We start from the raw sequence: 22,688 nt of genomic DNA, 5'->3' as shown, positions 1-22,688 counted from the left end.
AGAAGAGTAGCAATCCCTGATTTTATTTTAAGCAGTGCAGTTCCATATGTAGCTGTTAAAGAACCATTTTCTCATAATGAGTGTAAAGTGTAAAATTCATCATCTTGGTTGGATGAAAGGAGATATAAAAATGCACACTGCATTGTCTACCTTCAAGTAAGGCAATGAGATTAAAATGAAAATGCTAATTACAAAGCCATTCTAAGTAGCAGCTGAAACTTAGGCTGCTTACAATTAGCACATCAGTTGTTCAGCACTCATGCATATCCCTGACTGACAAAAAACCACCCAAAACACCATTTTTACCCAAATGTAAAGAAACAAACACAAAGATAGGTGGAGTTTATTGGCACTCTAACAGGTGATGCCCAAAAGAAGAGACTTGTTTAGAAATTGTAAATTCTGGCAGTACCTAAAAGTAATGAATGAAGAAGAAACAAGTTAAATGCGAACTCTTAGGAAGTCAGGCTGAAATTATTTTGACAAGCAATTTTGCTTAACTAAAAATTACAACCTCTTTTTGAAATGAGGTGTTGAGAAGCTTTCCTGTGAATGGAACTCAAGCTGGAGCTTTTCTACTTAGTAAAAAGATGACTGAGATTACAAAATGAAAGAATGAATAGGAAACAAGTATTCACCATTTCTTGTTCAGTATTAAGTGCATCAAAAATCCCATGATGCTGAAAATTTTATTACCATTAAAATTATTCTTTCCATCCAATTAGTAATGAAATTATGAATTTTCTTGCCTTATTATTAAAAAATAAGGTGATAAGGTGAAAAATACAGGAGGATTCAGAAAAAATTTAAACAAATGCATGGTAAGAGGTCCACTGGTGTCAGCTAAAGATGATGGTCTGCAGACAATCACCAGTTAAGAAGCTCTTAAGCCATTGCTATCTGTAGTACAGAAGGAATAGACTCATTCTGCATAGTTGTGCTGTTTTGTATGTTTTTCTTCAGTATACATTATTAGACCCATAGATACAAGACCCTTTACTAAACAGCCCTCCAGGTTTGATTTGGCATTACTGTTCTTGAGTTCTTAAGTTGAAAAGATGGAGTAAAATACAAATATTTTTCTGAATTTCTGTGATAAAATTTGTTCTTTCTGTTAAACAGAAAAAGACCAAAACTGCAAAATGCAGCTGATATTTTTATAGCTGAAAAAGAGCACTGTAAATTACTTCCACAGAATATAGCCACATTATAATGAGCTATGAAATTTAATCTAAAACATTAATGTTGTTTTCTAAGTTTCCTAGCATTTTGCATGTGGTGAGACATTGGTCTCCTAGTTGATAATTAACTGTTTTGAAAACTGAGTAAAGAGAATTTGCTTTGTAAATTTAATTCCTAGGAAGGCTCTCAGATGCTGAAATGTATGCAGAGGTTTTCATTAAAATCCTTCTCATTTGTTTTTACAGGCATTATTCTTACTGCCTATATTGGTCTCATGTATTTTAGAACTTGTTTAGGTCTGAGAATGTCTTGGGCACTTTGTGAACCAGAAATGTCAGTTCTCTGAAAGGAAATTAAAGATGACATCACTGGCATAGGAGGACTGGTCTAAGTATGAAGCATTTGAATATACTTTACTCAATCTTAGAGTGCTGTGCTGAAATAATTTTTCTTATTTTCCAGAAGCTTATATTACATCAAGCCATCCAGCTAAGACTGCAGAGTGGTAGGTATGTATAGCACATGCTTTTTCTTGAGTTCTTACTAAAGCCCAGTGTTTAAAGTAAGCACAGCTGGTGAGGACAACTCAGAAGAAACCTTGCTAGCATGTAGCTGTACTGCACATTCAACTGGTACATTATTAGTTGTAAGTACGGCCAGGAAATTTTTTTTCCTGGATGTCCCCTGTCAAACAGATCAATAAGGTAGGATAATATATTGATAAAAATAATAGTGATAGGTGGTTCTATCTATTGTATATCAGAGGCCAAGATATTGTAGAGAATTATCACCATCATCATCATCATCATCATCATCATCATCATCATCATCATCATCATCTAGAAAGAGTTAATTATCGACTTTTTGCAAGAAATATCAAGCAGTTATGGCTGATCTCATAAATGAGTATATGCTCATATTTTCTACAAACTCTCAGGACTTCCAGTGTTTTTGAAGCAAGTACTTCACATCACACACAGATAATATTTCAATAATGTCTTTTTAATCTGTCTTTTAGAAAAAAGAAGGTTGAAGGATTCAAAACCATTCAAGCTGTGAGATACCCTCCCAGTAATGTAGGATCTTGCTGCTTTTGGCCAAATAACACAAGTATAATGTCTTCAGTAACAGTTAGAACAGATTAGAGCAGTTCTTTACTATTTTTGCATCATAGCTATACAGAAATGCTTCATCTTCTTTACTGACATCCAGGTAAGTGTAAAAAAAAGCAGAAGATATTAGATCCAGGGGGCATTAGAAGGGCCATGGACAATTTAATTTTCTTTGTTTTACTCTGGCACAGGACCTATCTTTATGAAAAAAGGAGCAAACATTCATTAGCAAACATTGTGATGATTTACAACATCCTGTATCTTCCCTAGTTTTAAAGTACATAAAGCATCTGACAGGAAAAATTGTCTTTCAGCCTAAGCCTTTCACTTTGGGTCCTTAATAATAATAATAATAATAATAATAATAATAATAATAATAGTAATAATATATTTAATAAGCATAACAAATGTAACTGTTTGTTGAGCTATTTAGGGTTTATAAGAACAAGTTGATATGTTCATGTCTTTGAGTATTTATGTTTGTATGATGGCTATTACAGTATGAATGAAAGGAGAAGAGGAAGAACAGGTTAATGCAATGTGGTTTTTAATTTTTATTTTTAACAGAAATTACATTACTTTTATACACTGTATTAGTACAATTTGCTGAAGGGAAAAATATGTAAAATTAAGCACTTCCTGAAAAAAGATATTCAAAGCAAATTTATTTTCCTCATAATGTTGTGGATATAAAATAATGAAGAGAATATGTGCAGTGCAATCCAAATAAATAATTTTTCAGGACATTTACTCATGTCAAAAGTTGTGGTTAAAGGGAAGGAAAACATTCATTTACAAAAATGTGTGCTTTAAGCATGAGAATGGATCTGCTGCCCCACTTTTCTATCTTGATTCTTAAGAATTCTTTAGAAAATGGGTTCAACCATCATACTGTACTCTCATCCACCAGAGTAGCTTCCTTCAATATGACATTTAAAAGTCAACATTGAATTGTGTGATTTTTAACTTCAGACAGGATTTGCTAAACTATATTTTTTCTCTAAATATTAGTAAATCCAAGCTGTAAATAGCCTTAAACCTCTTGATACTTAAAGGTGAACTGGAATTTACTTTAGATGACTGGGTATGATGCACGGATAGCTTACACATGCACTATTAGATTTTTTCTGTTGAAATAAATTAGAAGAGTTTTAGAGATAACTTTAAAGGTCACCTGCTAATTATCTATGCTGAACATCCTCAAATAATGTGACATATTACAGAGTGAAGCACAACTAAGAGTGGTATTGGAAACAGTGAACTTTATAATCAAAGGGATGGCAAATAATAAAGGTTTACCTGGAAAAAAAAATGAGCAACATTGGCTACTCAGGTCAACAATTATCTTCTACTCTGCCAGGATGAGTGCCTTTTTCATACACCATATTATTCTTTAACCTTATTCATTCATTATTTTTTCCTTTTTTATTATTTTTTATTATTTTCTGACAGACAAATGAATAGCATGATCAACAGTATCACTCACAGTTCTGAGCCAAATGAATGTGTGTAGGAGAGTCACTTAGCAATGACAGTATACCCTGGATTTGACATGTCTATAAACCTAAAATAATTCTCCTTCCTCTGGGACTCTGAATTCAAAACTCTCAGCTTCTCTTTGTTTCCTGATATTTTTTCTGAGATTGCTTAGAAGGCAAAATAAACCAAACTTTTATTTTCAGTTCTATTTTGAACTCCTGGACAAGATTTAAATTAAGATATCTGCAGAAATATGTGTAGAAATCTAGAAATCCCATAGTGATATCCTGCAGCCAAAATATATGAGTAATGTGGGCACAGTTTGGCTATCTGTGAAGCCCTGGTGTTTAGGGACAATTTGGGGTATTACAGAACTAAAGTAATATTGTAAATATTCTTTTGTGTACAGTTTTTGAAAAAAAATAAGCATCTTCCAGACCCCAATTTAAAATTTGGTAGCTGAGCACCAAAAAGAAAGCACTCAAAATTTCTAAAAATCTAGGCTTATGAACCTTAGCTTATCCAGTTAAATATGGATTTCATTGCAAGGCCTATTTTGCACTTTCTTTCAGATAATTTCAAAATTTCTCATTCGATGGCTGTAGTTCTTTTATGTCATATCACTTTACCTTTTCCCTCTCATGTCCTGACCAAAGTAAAATGCCATTTATTTCCTAATAAAAGTAAACCTTTTATTCAGTCATCTGCATAGTTGTGTAGAAACTTATGGTCTTTTGAGGGTGAACCATAGGAAATAAATCTGTATGTATAACTTCCTGTGGAAAAAAAAGGTAGATGTAAATTGCACTAATGAGACCCAACCCTATTTTGGGATATTCAGAGCTTAAGTTTTAGGAACAAGGAACTGAGGCAGGAGGCAGACCATGGACACCACAGTGTGCCACTGGATGGGGGCTGTGCCCCTGCAGAGTGGGCACCACTCCATGCTCTAGAGTGGGAAGTTCCACGTCTGCACCCAGACTTAGGGGACCAAACCCTGGATTCAGAACAGTAGATGGGTTACATCCTTGTCTTGCTCTCATGGTGTGCAAAACAGGAGGCTAAAATCTGCACACTCACCAGTTCTATTTAGGAAGGACAAACAGAAGTACCCAACTTTTCCTATACAAGCAATCTTGTGAATTTGCTCATTTTAGGGGCTGTAAGATTTCAAGAATTGGCTGCATGATCTTGTAAGTCTTTTAATGTCTTAAAAGACTTACAAGGAGTAGAAATTGGAAGTGCAGTGTGAAGCTGTAAGGCATCTCAAGTGAGCCATGATGTGTGTGGATTAACTCTGTGTGTCTTAGAATTTGAATCTTGAATTTAGGCAGTTCTCATGAACAAAATATATTTTGTTCTATGACTAAAATCTGTAGGTCCAATATTGCTTTCTTGGAATCATTTATGGAAATGTCATTTGTTTACCTGAATGTTAGCAAAAGGGAGAGATAAAAGTTGTCCAAAATGATTTTAACTTAAAAATTGGAGGTATGTTTGGAAGGATCAAATCTTTCTTTTCATGCTGATGATATTTTTATGTAATTAATCTTATTATGTTGGCATTTCTTCCTAAAGCCATATTTCAAATTTTACTTTTGTTTGCATTGTTGTAGAAGTTCCATTCATTATCTGATAGACTCCAAGAGAAAGTACATAGAAATTCAGATTATCAGACACATTTCTTAATACTTTAAGGCAAGTCTGAGGTAGTTTTCTTTGATTCCCTTCGTCACTGAGGATTTCAAAATCTAAAGTTTATCTACATGACATTTTCATATAAACCAGAAATGTGCTACTTTGAGGAAAAAAAACCACATTAAGATCTATTTATACTGTGTGCATGTGCCATCTTTCTAAACTTGTGCTGTTTGATGAGTGGTATTTATATTGCATTCACACAGGGTAATGTAAGAAGCTCCCTAAATCCACTGGATTATGCATGTGGAATCAAAACTATCTACCTAAATCTATCTGCTTATTCAGATTGAGGAACATAATTCTGAAATCTAGTAACAAAGTCATTAATATCTTCCTAGCAGCTAATAGACACTAAGCTCTTTATACACACTCATTTGCTCCCAAATTCTCAGAAACAATAGTAGAAGTAAAATCTGAAAGAATATAATCTTTATTGGCATTACTGTACATTTTGATTCCTTACAGAATAATTTAAAACATCTTTGTATATTCAAAAATTTTTTATTATTATCTTTAGGACCAAAGGTTACACTACAATATCAGAGGTCACTAAGATATCAGACTTAGCAGAATTAAATATCATAATTTCTTGAAACAGGAAAATAAATTAAAATAACTAAGCTTCCTTGAATTCCAAAAATTGCATTACTACGCCTGTTTAACTAGGGTGCATTTCACAACTATTTTTTTCTGATTTTGCATCCTCAATAGTGTGATTGCAAATTAAAGTTCATCCTAAATTTGTTTCTGTTGTTCCTGTTCTGTCAGTTTTTGAAGCCTAGTTTTCTATTAAAAACATGCATAGATGCATGAAGGCAGCTTTAAGCCCTCCCCCCCCCTTTTTTTTTCTGGTAAATTAGTCTGAAGGAGTTTCAATGCAACCACGGGCCACCTCCATACAACTCTTGGCATAATTGAAGAACATTGTCTACTCCATTACACAGCTACTTCAATGGAGTTGGAGACCACCTCCTGCCCCACTAAATCTCCATCCATATAATAAATTGTGCTTGTGCAGACACAGCAGAACTTTGAGTTTTTAGCTGTCCAAATAAAATTTAGGGAGCCAATATCGCTTTCTTCAGAGCACGTGGATTCGTGGAAAGTGTTTTCCCACATGAACCCAGAATCACCAATAAGGCTTGTACTTGTAATTTAACCCAATGTTTAAGCTTAATGTCCAAATACACACATGAAGCATTGAGTTTCAGGTGACAGTCAAGAATGTGGAGGGTCCACTGCCTCCCCTGCAACCAAGGACACAAGGTGGTTTTCTGGATGACAGTCAGTAAAGAACTAAACTCCAAAGAGCCACATGTCCTAGATCCAATCTCCCCAGCAAAGCTCTGGGTCAGTGATCAACCCATTACTAAGTCTTCTGAGGAGAGGCACAGAATGCTTTCCCTTTGGATAAGAGATAGTTCTTTTTAATGGTCATTTGTGTAAGTCCCAATAATGGGATTGTCCCAGCAACAGATCAAATATATACTACTATTTCCCTTTCTCTAGCCCCACACCAGAAAGAAATGTATTTTTATTTATGTAAATAATCAAATAAAAAGGAAAATCCTCCAAATCTACTTTACCTACAGTTGCTCTTTCCCTAATTTTTTGGCACACTTCTGCAGATCAGTTTGTAAACAGTGTCATATTTAGTAAACCCGAACAAAACTTGCAACACTCTTGTCTGGGACAGATTACTGAGTACAGACAGTCACTGCTGCAATAGAAGCTGAGGAAGCTTGTATGAGTGGGAGTTGTAGCACTGTACCTTATCTGTTGCTCATGAATAATACCCGCAGCCATCCACTTTTAAAGAAATGATATAGCAAAAAATTCTAATAAAATCTGCTAAGTGCTTTATGAGTCCCTGGAATATTTTTAGTTTCATGTGATTGAGCGTCTGAAACAACCTAGTGTGGCATCAAATGAGTTAATACCATTATACTCCGCGGGTAGAGGTGACTTTATAAATCTTGAAAATCACAGAAGTTATTCAATCAGTTCTGGGCTCTTTACTAGATATGCTGAGCACCAAATCAGGATGACCAGCAAGGATCTAATAAACTAATGCTTAGATTATTTTGTAGGTAAGAAAACAGGCTGTTTTTATTGAAAAGATCAGCTGAATAGGGGGACATGATCTCAGATATAATCTTTTTCTTTCTTCAAACAAGTTTACCAGTGCTACTATTCATGTGGATACTGAAGGAGTTGAAAGGCTCACCTTCCTTCTCATGCAGATTTTTACTCCTGAGTCAAATAGGAGACTTTATTTAAAATTATCATGAGGGGCAATCTCCCTGACTCTGGCCAAATCTTCACATTGCTCCAAGTCCTTGGCAGCTGACTTGGAATTTAAATTCTGATTTCTAGCCTGATGGCACAATGAACTGCCACTGGATCTGCTGAAGGGCTCAAACTAAAATCTTTGACTTTTTTTTTGCACTATTTAAAGACTAAAAATCTTCTACAGCCCTTTGCAACTGTTTTATTCCCACCCCAACAATCTCCAGGCATTTTGCTTGTCAAACAATCCAACACCGAATGTGCTGGTTTTGTTTGCCCTATATTACAATGCAAAGCTACTTGCTTCTTTAATTCACTGCCAAATAAAGCTGTTATCTCTGGATAAAGGGAACTAGGCCAAATGGTGATAAAGTCTCAGGGATGAAATGAGATTAAACCAGTTCTACCTCACCTTGCTATTTGCTAATTATATATGTGCTGGTCAGCAGAGCTCGCTGTCTGCCTAATCATATGTCCAAAGGTCAATTAAAAGGGGTTAATGCCCACAAATTAATATCCAATGAAAAGTATTAATTGGCATAGGGGTAATACCTGTCCTTTTCTTTCTTTTTGTATTTTCAAGACATTTTTGGGCCATGATACATAATGTATAGAATTACAATGTCCTTCTAAAACACAAGAGGATTTAAAGACATTTTTTTCCCTTTAAATTCAAAATCACTTGGCAAACTCAATTCTAATGCAGGACTACAATCAGGTCAAAGAACTATCTTTCATTTCTTTTTTAATTAACACTTGGCAATATTGTTAAGGAAAGCATTACTCAGAGAGCTGTAGTCATGTTAGTACCAGAAACCTCTCCAGGGCAACAAACAATGCTGCGAGGTTTTCATGGAAGACTTTTTGAACAGTGGCTCACTTTACATCTTTGCTGTCACTGCATACACAAACACAGATCCCTCTGTGTAAAATGGTTGACTTATAACTAAACCCAGCAGGCAAATTTGTTTGGCTTGTTGAGGGGCAGTGAAAGGGAGAGCAGGAGTTTATCCACTCCTGCCCTGCTTGCAAATACAGCCGACAGAGAAAGATGCAGACAAGGGCAGTGGTGTAACCAGGAGACAGGCTGCTGTTCTCAGACTGCCCCAGCCTACCCACTCAAACTGGGGGCTGCCCCTCCTGGGTCCTTTTCCCTCTTGGGCCCAGCTGTTCATTCATAGCCATCAAGGCATCTGGGCAAATCAAGTGCAAGTGGCAAGAGGATCAGGTCCTCTTGCTGTGCTGTCCAAGCAGCTCCTCCTGAGGCACCATCTGGTGCTCAGCAGGTGAGAGGAGGATCTGCAGCCTCACAGCTGCTCTGCTCTGAAACACACACCTTGCCAGCCTCCTGTCCTCCCATTTCAAAGGAGGGAGTAAACCAAAAAATGATGGGGAGAGGCCTATTGCACAGAGGCCAGAAGTAAAAGAAAGAGAGCTGAGAAGGCAGGGAATAAATCAGGAATGAAGGAGGGCAAGAGAGAAAAGCAATGTAGACAGAAGGGAAGGGCTGTCAGAGAGATACCTCTGTGTACCGTGTCCTATGGCTGAAACAGGTGCAAGAGGAAAAACTCAGGGGAAATTGGTATCAAAGCATTAAAACTGACAAGTTAGAGCGCATCTGTGGTTTTGAATTTCAAAGAGTTCACAGGTTAGAATCAAGGAGTGGGGTATTTAGGTTCAAAACAAGAGCACACTCAATATCTGAAGCATAGAAAGCTGAAGAAATGCCATTTTCAGGCAGTACAATTTCTTTGAGACAGGACACATATGGAATAAGTTGTCATCAAAGCAATGAACATTAGCAGATGTCTAGACAGCTTTGTGAAAAAAAAGATACTGATGGTACAGCATGACACAGTACGGATGCGAGATTGCATTTAGAAGTGGACTGTCTTTTTAATAAAGGATATTTCCTTGCATCTTTTCCGGAGCAGATTGACATTCTTTTGAAACTCTAGCTACTGAACATTCATAAATTGCTCTGAGATCATTTAGTCAAAACTGCGAATGCAGTAATTTGAGTTCTTCTAGCAGACATTTCCACTTGTTCTCAAATCTTCAGGAGAAGGGACCAGAGCATCGTGTTTTAATTAAAATGCATTTTCTGTTTTACCTGTATTACCTTGTTTGAAGGTCTATTACTGAATATTCGTAGTAAATGGCATTGTATTGAATGGGAAGAAACAAATAATAGTACGGAAAGGAATCAATGTTAAGTATTGTAGTAGTTAATATCTTTGTTAATGAACTGGAGAAGAGGATTAATGTCATGTTAATGAAACTCACAAATGAGTATCTGTGGATCTGTTTCAGATATATATATATATAAAAATAATGGGATGGGATCCCATGGAAACAAAAGCTAGAAAGAAAAAAACCAAACCAATAGTTCAGGAAATTATGTTTCAGCATAGAGGAAAATAAGTGGTTTTGCATCTCTACACATATATAGATTGTGTGTATACATAAAATGAGAGAGTAACATGAAGGAATAATTTTGAAAACCCATGAAAGTGTGAACAGTTAATTAAAAGTGGAGAGTTAATTAACTCTGATTTGAAAGAGAGCGGCACATAAAACCATGGAGTTTTAGGCTTCCTACCATTTCTTGAAGGGTCTTAATTATCCCTCATTCCATATTGCAGTGGTATCTCAAAATCTCAAGAACATTCAACCATATTTTAGCTCTGCAAGGAAAATGCTTTTTAGACAAATATTTGAATATACTATTATTTTTTATCTTATAGACAGGGAACTTTTGGATACAGGAAGATTAGTAGCTAGAGTCAATAGAGGACTTTCCTAGTAGTTACTGAATGACTTCAAATTAATACAATGAATTAATGCAAGGCAGCTGCTCTGCTTCCTATCCTGCCTCTCTTCTGGTCCCCACTAATTTAATGGTGGGAACATTTTCACTGCCAAAGAAACTGAACTTCAATCAACTCTGTGTAGACAGTACCTCCTAGCTGAGTGCTTTAACCAGCACTAAAAATGAATCTTTGCCACAACTGTAGGAGGGAATTCAAACTTACCAGCCAAAAAAAAGGACAGAGGGAAAAGAGAACAAAGCAGGATTTTGGGCTTGAATATAGGTAATACAATAGGTAAAATGTCTTTGATTCCAGAAAAAAATGTCTTAATACCTAAGTATTGAAATAAACTTGATAGCCAGCAACATTTACAGCTGCTTAACCTCCTTAATCAAGAACATTTAGGTAAAGATCCATGTTCCAAAACTGTAAATGCATCACTGACTTAAGCCTGTGTAACTCTAATGGCTCAAGTTCCTGAGATCTTGATGACCTCACTCTTTTTTTTTTTTTTTGCACAAATCCTAGTAAAGGTCTGCCTTAAGGACCTCATTGGAATTTGGCCCTAGAGGATTTGCCTAAAATTACAGAGGACATCTGGTTTTTTCAGTGAAAAAAGTTCAAATCTTTTGATGCCCTGGCTAGCATTTAAACTATTGTGCCATCCTTTCCTGACAAAAATCAACACACCTAAATCAACAAGTTCATAATGCTTTGATATGTAACTGCTTAGAACATACACCCAAACCATTACAATTAGTTCTGTCTCTCCACTTGTGAGGGATATTGACAAATCTGAAGGTAATGGCAAAAAAGTCACACAATTGATGAAAAAGGTAGAGGAAATCATACGTGGGGGAAAGACTGAAAAAGCTAGAAAGTATATTTAGCATGTTTAAATAATAGTCAAGATAAAACATGGAAAGATCTATTCCTATTTAAATTATGTAAAACCCATGATAACAGACAGATTATTTAAGATTAAGGTTATTTATATTTCTATAAAGAATAAATGAAAAATGGTCTTGAACTTAAGTAAAAACTGCAAGCAAATTTCTGGAAAGGTACAGTATTGGGATGAGTACATATCAGAACTCCTGTGCTATAAATTATATGTTTCAAGTCCCTGACACCTATCAGAGTGTGAAAATGACTCCTGCACTGTACTGGTGAAGACTTGGCCTAGGTGGATCTTGTGTTATTTGAGTGTCTGTTACCTGCAACTTAGCAAGGATTTTCAAGATTTCTACCATCACTGACTAAAAAAAAAGTTCATTCTATAATAGAGCATAACCAATATAATTTCCTGAGATGGGCCAGTAATGTATTAATGACGTTATTTATCCCATTAAATGCTTGTTCATCATGTGGGAAGAGTTTAATCCTTGTAACTAATAATCTCATTATTAAATAAAACTGATCAATTAAAAAAAATCCACATTACCTGTCAATAAGAGTAGAAAACTAGATTAATCTCTCTCCTATTTCCATATTTTTGATGCTGCTTTCATCAGGTGATGAGGTTGTTCTTTGCTCTCTCTCTGTCTATTAAAAAGAAAATGTACTTGCTTTCCAGATCAAGATCTTGGTATTTTGTGTTTCATCCTCTGTCTCAATCCTTCTTTTATGAGGATGGCATATTTACAGTAAGATTTCCTTCCCTAGAGGAATCAGAAAATCTATGTAGTCTTTCCCACATCAACAGCATCCATGAACACAAAATCTGCTGAGAAAAAGGAGACAACTAAAAATTGTTAAGGACCGGTTCCCAAATCATGTGGACTCTCATTAGAATAACAGAATCATAGATTATCCTGATTTGGAAGGGACACAAGAAGATCAGGTCCAAACCCTGATTCCACACAAAAACCTAGAGGTAAAAACATATATCAAGGAAAATTGTATACATATAACTTGAACACCAAACACCAGTTTTGGGCCATGGACTCTTACTTGGGCAGATTGTGCTAATGATTGATCCACCTACTCAGGAAATTGCATATTCCTAATATCCAATGTGAATAGATGCATCCCCCTGATACAGTTTCTTAAGCCATTCCCTCACATGTCTCAATAGACATCAGAGATAGAAGATCAGCATTTTGTTTCTACTCACCTTCTTTCTGAAGTTGCAGACAGCAATGAGGTCACATCACAGTCTCTTCTTTTCTAAGGTGAACAAACTAAATATCCTCAGCCACTTTTCCTGAGTCTTGTCTTCTAGTCCTTTAATTATATTTGCTGCTTTCCTCTGGACATATTCCAATATTTCTATATCCTTCTTATATTGTGGGGCTCAAAACTGCAATCAGACTGTGAATTGAGGCTGCACCAATGCTGTATTGTGGGACAATGACTCCTTTCCACTGCTTAGCTGCACTGTACTTCATGCACTCCAGGATATGATTGGACTCTTTGTCTGCCAGGGTACATTGTTGGCTCGTATTGAGCTTTCTGTCAACCAAAACCCCCGTATTCCTTTCTGCACTCCTGCCCTTGTCCCCCCATTCTATGCATATATCCAGGACCACATTGTTCCAGGTGCAGAATCTGGCATGTGTCCTTGTTAAATTTCATATGGTTGGTGCCTGCCCATAAGGCTCTAATCCATCAAGATCTCTCCTGAAGGTAATCAACAGCTTATCCAAATTTTGTACTGTTGGCAAACTCTGTGCATTCAACTCCTTTGTTCAGGTCATTGATAAAAACATTGAAGAGAATAAAAGGGCCCCTAAACTTGAGTCATGAGGAGCCCCAATAATATCTGGCTACTAGCCAGATATTCCATTTACTACAAACTCTTTTAGCCCAACCCTTCAGCCAGTTGTTCACTCATTGCAGTGTATATATGTCTATCTGTGTGCTGGACGTTTTGTCTTGGAGGATACTGTGAGAGACAGTGTCAAAAGCTTTGTTAAAATGAAAAAACCCTAACATTCAACAACATGGCCGCTATCTTGCCTCCATCCAGGAGGAAGGTAACTTTAGGATACTCATAATAGGATACTCATAATAGGATACTCACTTAGTAAGGCATGACTTTCCCTCCACATACCCATGTCAGCTTTGACAGATGACTGCATTGTCTTTCATGAGTTTTTCAATACCTCACAGAATAATCATCTCTGTAATTTTACCAGACACCAAAGTAAGACTGGCAGGCCTATAATTACTAGAATCTTCTCCTGCCCTTTTTGAAGTATGAAAAACATCTACTAGCTTCCAGTTGACAAGGAGCTCTGCAGATGTCCGATACCATTGGTAAATAACTGAGAAAGGTCACATAGTAGCCTCACCCAACTCTCTTACTACTCTGGGATTAATCTCATCAGACTCTGTAGACTGGCCCTAAATTCTTATAGTATGGCTAGCTACCTAAACAGCTTTTCTGAATTTGCTTACTTTTACTAGCCATTAAAACATTTCTTAAGTAAATTTGTTGCTTTTAAAACTACTTTATGATATGTAGTTTTAAATCAGACTGAGATATTCAAAACCTGCATAATAGAGCTTTGGTTCTATTTCAAGGTTATACACTGGAATCAAATGTGCCAACCCATGCATATTAAAATATCAGATTGATTATACAGACAGGTTTCTTACTGTTCTTCTGTTGTTGTTGTCTTGGTAATGACAGTGACAAAATTAAACTTCTTCTTCATCACCACATAAAAGAGGTAAATGACCTGGGAAAATAAGATGTAGTTTATTACTCATCATTATTAATAATTGAAATACTTCCTTAGTTCCATTCGATGCATATACTAAGAAAGCAAGAATGTTTGTGACAAGTTTTACTGTAGAATGAAGCAAAAGTATCATCTGTAACCAGTCACATAAACTGGTTTCATATGAAAGTGCTAAATTGCCTTTTGTGGGTATGGAATTCCCTAATTGTTTTCAGGAATCCCAGATAAGTGACCTGATAACTCTGGTGGCTGCCATTTGTTTTGCAATTTTTTCCAGAGTCCTCGCTCATGTCAAGTTGCTGTGGTCCTGGGTTATAGTCAATAGAATGTATGATTCTGGTTTGTTATGGTTCTCTTGCTATAATTTAACTCTTATTTTACCATCTTCAGTGAGCTCCTTAAACAAATATACAGTTTATTAACAAAAACTTTTAAATAACTAACTTTATTTATTGATCACTCACATGCCTAAGACTACAGAGGTGACAAGGAGAAAATGAAGCAGATCTTTGGCCACCAACTTCACCTCTCTGCCTTGGGAACACTTCTATACTTAAAGATATTCAGTAATTGGTCTTGACACAGCCTATATTTTGCAGCATTTTTTTCCTTGTGGTTCTATATAGTATAAGAAATAATCTATCTGTCTATCTATCTATCTATCTATCTATCTATCTATCTATCTATCTATCTATCTATCTATCTACCTACCTACCTACCTACCTATCTATCCCATTTGTCTCTCTCCCTTACTACCCATAAACACATCAAAGAGTAGCTAAAAGGAAAGCAAAAACTGCAATAACTGAGAGTAGGTTCTAGCTGAAATGACTGATGGTCAGGACCTTTGATGGTATCTAGCCCTATATATCTTACAAGTGTCATTAAGTTTCACTGGTAGGTTCAGGCTGGTCTATCTGCAAAACCTCTCCAGACCAGTCTGCCAGGAAGCTCCATGAAATCTCCCTCTTTCTCTAACCATTCAAAGTTCTCTATCAACCTTATCTTTTTAATTTACATTTTAATCTTTGTGGAAGGCTCCTGAGCAGTTAGTTTAAGAAAGTGAGAGCCTATGTTTCCATAGGAGACTAGTAATTTAATTTCCATATCTTTTAAACTAAGCACTTAATTTTCAGAAATTATTATATGTTTATACCAAAGGGTTTCTTGGGGCAGGGCTTGGTCTTGTAATTAAGATATATTAACTTAATAAAGAGAATATACAAGTAGGATTTAATTGTCAGATTCAGGTGAAATAAATTATTTTGCAGTAAAATTTTAGTTTTTTAGTTTGCCAAATGATGCAAATAATTTCTATTTTGTTCCACGTGAATAATTTCATAATCTATTTTTAACTTAACAGAAAATTATATTATTTTCCCATTATTATGTCTGCCTTGCCTGCAGTGTTTAAAATTTTTATAAATATCTGAAGAAAAATTCTACAGTAGGAGGAGAGATTCTATCCTAGTATAAACAAAACCCATCAGTGTGAATTAATAAATGTAAGCAGACAACAAAGTTAATGAGTTTCCATTTTTTTCCGTGTGGTCAAGTTCTAAAAGAACTGCAAGACAAATAAACCTATTTAAGTCTTGTGCCTCAGAATTCAGCAATGCCAACCTGAGGCTCCATGGGACTCTGGAGAGTCCTTGAAAAAGTTCATAAATCTAAGATTAGGGTTTCTAGATCCTTAAAAATTTAGACACAGCCTTTGGAAATTTCATGGTAGTGCTTGGTTTGCTTAAAAAATCTCAGTAACCTTTTAGGATACTGTCATAGGATACTCAGCCCAGATTCCAGACTGAAGTTTTTCTCTAAATCTTTTTTCTGCTTTTTATCTTGGGGTAGAAGCAAAGGTAATAATAAAAAAAAGATGGACCTGAATTATCTGCTTCATTAAGATGACTGAATGTCACAGACATTTTTTATTCTTGATGTCTTTCATACAAAAAGTAGAACTTCTAAGAGTTATCAAAGGATTTAGTTTATGTTGTATTATCAAAATGTCTGCTACATTAAATTAAAACTGAATTAAACTCAAGGTTTATCAAATTTTTTGGTTGCTTTAGTTCTGATTACTTTCCTGACTGGCAATAAATTTCTGTTTTTTCTTGTTTCTGATGTGAATGCTATTCTTTAACATTTTTTTTCTCTGGTGTTACAGGTCGATAATCTTTGAACAGCTCAGCATGAGATAGACTATCCTGTCTACTTATGCTTATTTGTCTATACTTATATATTTCAACTTATAATCAAAATAATTAGGCATTTCAGATATGCCTTAATGTTTAGATGTAAATTGCTGACTGCACAGTTACTTGTAGGTACTGATGTCATGCTCATTATCTTAAAGCTATGAAGAATTTTCAGAGCACAGGCACTTTTTTTAGAAAACAAACCTATGTCCTAAGTACTAAAAAGATGCAGCTTATGCAAATATATCCTTAAAGAAATGTCTCTCTGTCTCTTCCTCACTACTAAAAAGCCTCCAAAATTCAAACAAAATAAATCCTTTTAAATGACAACTGACCTAAATAAATTTTAGAAAGTAGTAGGAATCTTGAAGACAACATCATGCTTCCAAATACTTAACAAAACACACAGCTGAGAAAAGGAAAGACAGTCAGTAGATTTCTTCCTGCAGAGGAAAAGGGTGAATTGTCCATTTGTTACATATGGCAGAATATGAGTGGGAGAGAGACTCAGGTTCTGTCCACACACAGGAGAAATCTCCAATCAGATCCTTGCCAACTGTAAGACACAAACCAGTAGCAAACTAGGCTGTATTTATTTTTGTGACAATTTATTCCTCTTACAGGTTTGGCTTATGAAGCTGGACAAATCTCATTTCTTTTTCTTTTCTTTTGAAGTGTTTATGGTAGGATGAGGACTTCTAGGCTGAAATAAATTAAAGTCCCTGTCATTTAGCTCAGCTGCAACTTCAAATTTTTAAGTCTCTACTGCTTTTGGATCTACCCTGTGCCAAAAGCCATAGTGGGTTATCTGGAATTGCCTCAAATATCACTGCATGATGTTCCATTGTGTGGCCATTCAGGGGTTGTCTCTTACCTGCATGTTTTGCTTAGAAACCTTCCATCTGGATAGTTACAGGTTGAGGCAAGGAAAACCCTTAGCACAGGCCTTCACAGAGTCAGGATGGAAAGGGTGAACCAAGAGGACAAAACACTCAGACTGTCCACCAATCTTATCCTGAAATGGCTGCACTGGAAGCAGAGACAAGATTTCCTTTTTCTCTCTGGCCTAGTAGTAAGTATTTGAGAATTCAGTGCAGAATTTGAAATAAGTTCCTGTCATGCTGGAAGTTTGAATTAGCAAATTAAATATAATTCATTAATGGTATTTGAGCCCATGTTGTACTAATTAAAACAAACTTACTTTTATTATTTGCATAGTGTTGCTCTGCAGCTATGCACTTGGAAGGATAATACTGCCTTGAGATGCCAGTTTCTTGGCATCACTCTATGCTATGAACAGAGCTGTACTGGAGCTATTCTTAAGCTGTACTGAAGCTTCTTGTTCTTTTTTGAATTTGTCACAACTACATAACTATGAAATAACAACTTCTCTAGTTAGACTGTGTTAAAGAACTGTTTCTATAACGACAAACTAAATCTACTTTGTAAACTCATTTTCATATTAAAAATTAAGTCTCTGCTCTTTCCATATCACAAATTATTTGTGACTGAGAGAAAAAACACTGAAGTACACTTAGAGGGGAAAACAAAAAAGCAGTAGAAAGTCTGGGGGCATAGTGGCCAAGAAAGTGCTTTTAAGATAGGTTTGAGTTTCTACTGTATGCTATGGCCAAAATAAAGGAAGTTGGAAATGCCAGGAGTGATCGCACCTATATAAGCATGTAGGACTTGGAGTGTCCTTACTGATCGGAGTGTCTCAAGATTTAAGACACTGCCAGATCAAAATGTTCGGAGACGAGAAAATTTCAGATGAATTATCGACAGAACAGACTCATGAGTGCAGCTCTGGAGTCTGATCCTACTGGTTTTTCAAGTCACAACAGCAGTGAAACTCTTATGCCAACCTTAAATCTTTAGCCATACTTAAAATCTCTTCATAGTCTCAGATAGACAGAAGAAAGCTGAAGAATTTCTCGAATAAAGACATGTAAGAGAAAAGCAAAGTTTTGGTAAGAAGTTAATTTACAAGTCTAGTAGCATATTACATAAAGTGATACCTGAATTTGTAAAGTTAATTATATTAAGGATATCTTAATCCATAAAGTTTTTCAAGATAGTAGCTTGACATCCTCTGCTTCATGCATTTGTTCAATTGTTGTGATTGTTGTCTTGAGACACCATTTTCTGCGACTCCTACTTACCTGGGAAAGTCCTCTGTCATTACCCTGTGGCTTTAGGACTGATTTATTCTGTTTCCCCTACTTACATAAGTAAATTATTATTAAGACAATTTAGCTGATATTAAATGCTTTTATCAAAGTCTTTTCACCACGATTTTTTTGTGTGCAGGACAGAGTGAAGAGGGTGATCAAACTAAAAAAGGAAAAATAGGCAAACATAAAGCATTCTTTAACTGGGCAAGTCATTGACATCCCTATTAGCTCATTGGACCTATTGGCATCCATAGTTAATTAAAGCTGCCAGAAGCCTGGTCAAAATTGCTACTTAATGTAATTATAAAATATTTTTAATTTAAATTGGCCATTAAGGAATTTTTCTGTTGCTTCAGTTCATGGGAATTGATATATTGGAATGTTTCAATGGTTTTCAAAGGTGTTATGCTGGGTCTGTGAAGGTCAGTAGCATAGGAACATGCCTGGCACCTTTCCCCTATACATGATTCCTCTAGGCTGGCAGAATTGTTCTGTGGCCTGCCACTCTGAGTGACACTTGCCAACCAAGACAAATTCTGGTACACCACAGATTCCAGGCTTTAATAAAGAAAGGTGAAGCTGTGAATAAATATCTCATATTTTTCACCAAGTGTCTTCTGCCAATTATTCAGAATTGCTAAACTATGAGTAGCAGGTGGGAAAGCACAACAAAATCCTTTGAAATAATAAATATGATTTATGAAACAGCCTTTAAAACTAGTCACAATGTAGATTTTTCAAAACGGAGAGAAGAAATTAAAATCACTACAGTTAATGAGATGAGACTATAAACCTCGGAGAAACAAACCAGATACTTCCTGAGAGGAGGAACACACTATTTGTTTGCATTAATCTTGACAATAATGTCAAGAGTTTCTGATCTTCTGAAACTCCATCATATTCCCTTAGGGTAGTTTGCACAATCATCACTTGCATCAGTCCTGGGTTTGTGAGGCTTCTCAGTGAGTCAAAGTGGCAGAGAGCTGACTGCAGATAAATTAATCCCTTGTTTTTCACCTGAGTCAGAGAGCTGATCTAACAAGTGCAGGATCTCAGGAAGGGAGGAGGAACATTATTTGTAGCAGCAGCCCAGTTTTATAGCTCCTTAATCCAGTGATGAAACCACACCCTTGGAGTATATTTTCTTTCCTCTCTCCCATCTTCTTCAATATCTGTGGCCACCCTTAGGTCCTTGTTGGTTTTAACTTTTAGCCCTCTTATAAGAATAAGATTCTCTTATGTTCTTATTTCCCATTGTCTGTAAACATAGACTCAATATTGGAGGTCTATAAAGTCTGTCTCTACTGAAAGCAATTGGATGTGTCAGCATTAAGACAAACTCTATAATCAATTTCCATCACCAATTAAAGTTAATCAAGGTTTCACAGGAGAGTCAGATCAAGTTCTAGGTGGTTTTATCAGCCTACAGGGGAAAAAAAGCAACACTATTTTGCACAAATGAATTTCAAAGTGATATTTACTGTAATTGCAAAGAAAATGTGTGGAAAAGTTTTGAAAATATATGCCAAAATTCTTCATTCTGCTCCACCTTACTATTTTCTCAACTGAGGACTGCACATTTCTGACTTCTTAGTACCTGCCATAGTACCATCTCTCTCCATTCCCTAGTATGGCTGATTGTTTAAGTGGTGCATCCTTAAGGAGTGGTTGGAAAGATGCCTGTGACTAACAAGATGAGATCAGACAATGAAGGACATGTTTTCATCATTTTTGTCAAAGTAAATGGTACAAAGAGAGAATCAGACCTTTTTTTCTAACTAAAAGGGAGACTATAGAGGGATGACATTGCTGACATTCAGATGTCTAGAGGATGGTGATATGGTGGGGAGAAGAGATGTTTATAATTGATTTTTCAGTTAAGTGAGTTCCAAGGGTTATTACATACAAGGTGTCAGGTCCACATAGCACTGCCAGTAAACATTGGTGATATCCACAGGCATAGTTAGGGTGCAGCTATAGGAAAGGTAGAGCTGGTATCTTCACTTCTCCTTTCAGCAGTCAGCTATTCTTCTTTGCTTATATGGTCTCTGGAGCTTAATGATGAGAAGATTTGTCATGAAAATGGTAAAAAGCACAATGAAAAAAATCCCTCTTCTAACACCCTGGAATTAAAGCATGTAGTGTTGTGTTGAGTCAAACTGGTTAAGCAAAAAAAAGAAAAAAAAAAAACAGGAAAGAAAGTGAAAAGGGAAGAGGAGCAGGACCTTTTCATAGTGATTGGCTTAGCTGTCTTGTCTTAACCTCTCTCTTAAGAATTATTTATAGAAAGTGTATCCTTCCTTGGCAAGGTTATTTTAAGAAATCATTCTACATTACCAGGGAAAACTCTACACAGCTCTATACTGACCTGGATGAGATGGGTTGATTTTATCTGGGTTCTGGTGCTTTTTTTGATGGGTGTTTTAAAGTCAAGAGCAATTTAATGATTTTGACCCATAAACATCCATGCCAATAAAAGTTTTACTATGTCAAACTGAGGCAAAAAGTTGTCATAGTTTAACCACAATCCACAACTAAACATCATGTAGCCACTCATTCTCTCCTTACTGTCCTCCCCAGCCAAAAAGAGAACGGGCCGGGGGGGGGAAATTAAATTTATGGCTTGAGATAACAAAAGTTTTAAAATTAAATTTAAAAATATATGCTAATCATGATAATAATACTAATAATAGTAATAATAATAATTACAATGAAAAATAGAGAGATGGAAATAAAATCTTAGAGAAAGGAGTGGTGTACAATATGATTGCTCCTGCAGTTCCTATATTGAGCATGGTGTTCTTTGGTGTGGAACATCCCTTTGGCCAGGTCGGGTCACTTGTCCCAGCTGTGCTCCCTCCCAGCTTCCTGTGAAACTCCTCACTAGCAGGCCACGGGACACTGAAGTTCCTTGATTCATTATCAGCACTACTCAGCAACTGCCAAAACATCAATATGTTATCAACCTTATCCTCATACTGAATCCAGAACACAGCTCTGTACCAGCTACTAAGAAGGAAACAAGCTCTATCTCAGCTGAACCCAGGATAGTTATTCCATGCAAGACTGTCCTAGTGTCAGAGAGACCAGGGAAGGGCTTTACCAGGGAAGAAAAACATTGCATAAGTACGCCACTAAGTACATCTGAAGAACTAAATGCTGTTAAATAGTCCTGAATGAACCTCCCTCCCTCAAGAAATATTACAATGCCCATTGGTGTGCTAAAATTATCCAAAAAGACTCCATTACTTTAGTCCTGTTCCTTTGCTTATTCTTTCTCTTTGCAACATTCCTTTGCTTATCCCTTCTCTTTGCAACACTCCTTTGCTGTACCAATATTCCACTTTGTCAGCAGGGAATATTTAAAAAGGTCTTTGCAAATGTCACTTCTTTATACACTCATTTAAGCTCAATGTACTGGCCAACCACTTCTGTGAAAACCAAATCACAGAGAACAATTCAGGAAAGCTTCCTGATGTAACTTGGCCTGCCAAAAAAAAAAAAAAAAGTGGTGTTGCTTTTTCTGCCTTTTAGATTTGTCTTTCCTCTAAAACACGCATGTTTTTTTACACATACAAACACACAAACCCCCCACCATCCTATGATGTGCTTGAAATTATTTTTCCTAAATAATCGCCTGTTTTTAGGGAATCTTCCTACTGATCCTTTCTCCCATGAGGACAACTACTGTCCGTAATCTGTCCTGTGCATATTCTGCTCTTTGTTAACCATTTGGAAAAACAAAACCACCTGGACTCGTTTGTAGTGTTCATGAAAGGAGTTTGTTCTCTTAATTAAGCATGTCTGATCTAAAATAATTCTTCCTTCCAATGTTTCATAACCTGGAAATGGAGAGTTCAGAGAAGTGATGGATGTAACTATCTTATTGACTCTAGTCTAAGTAGTTAGCTCTTAATTCAGATGGAAAGATGTACAGATCCTGTGAAAAGCAATGGTTTACATTTATATTGTCTACTGATAAAACTGAACATGCAAGCTTCAGAAGATCAACCTTCTACTGTCACATTGGAAGCAGTGGGTTATTATAAAA

At 36.1% G+C, this 22,688-nt stretch overlaps 1 long non-coding RNA gene across 1 annotated transcript in view; it reads left to right on the top strand.

Annotated features, from left to right (window-relative positions):
* LOC132327751 (uncharacterized) overlaps positions 1 to 22,688 on the top strand; it is a 98,351-nt gene that overhangs the window by 63,683 nt on the left and 11,980 nt on the right. The window contains exon 4 of the long non-coding RNA XR_009486591.1: positions 1,645 to 1,691. This is a non-coding gene — a long non-coding RNA (uncharacterized LOC132327751). The remainder of the gene's footprint in view (positions 1 to 1,644; positions 1,692 to 22,688) is intronic.

The sequence above is a fragment of the Haemorhous mexicanus genome, chromosome 5 (genome assembly GCF_027477595.1).
Source record: "Haemorhous mexicanus isolate bHaeMex1 chromosome 5, bHaeMex1.pri, whole genome shotgun sequence".
Classification (NCBI taxonomy): Eukaryota; Metazoa; Chordata; class Aves; order Passeriformes; family Fringillidae; genus Haemorhous; species Haemorhous mexicanus.
The sequence above is the reverse complement of the archived record's forward strand: the minus strand, read 5'-3'. Positions and strand labels throughout refer to the sequence as shown.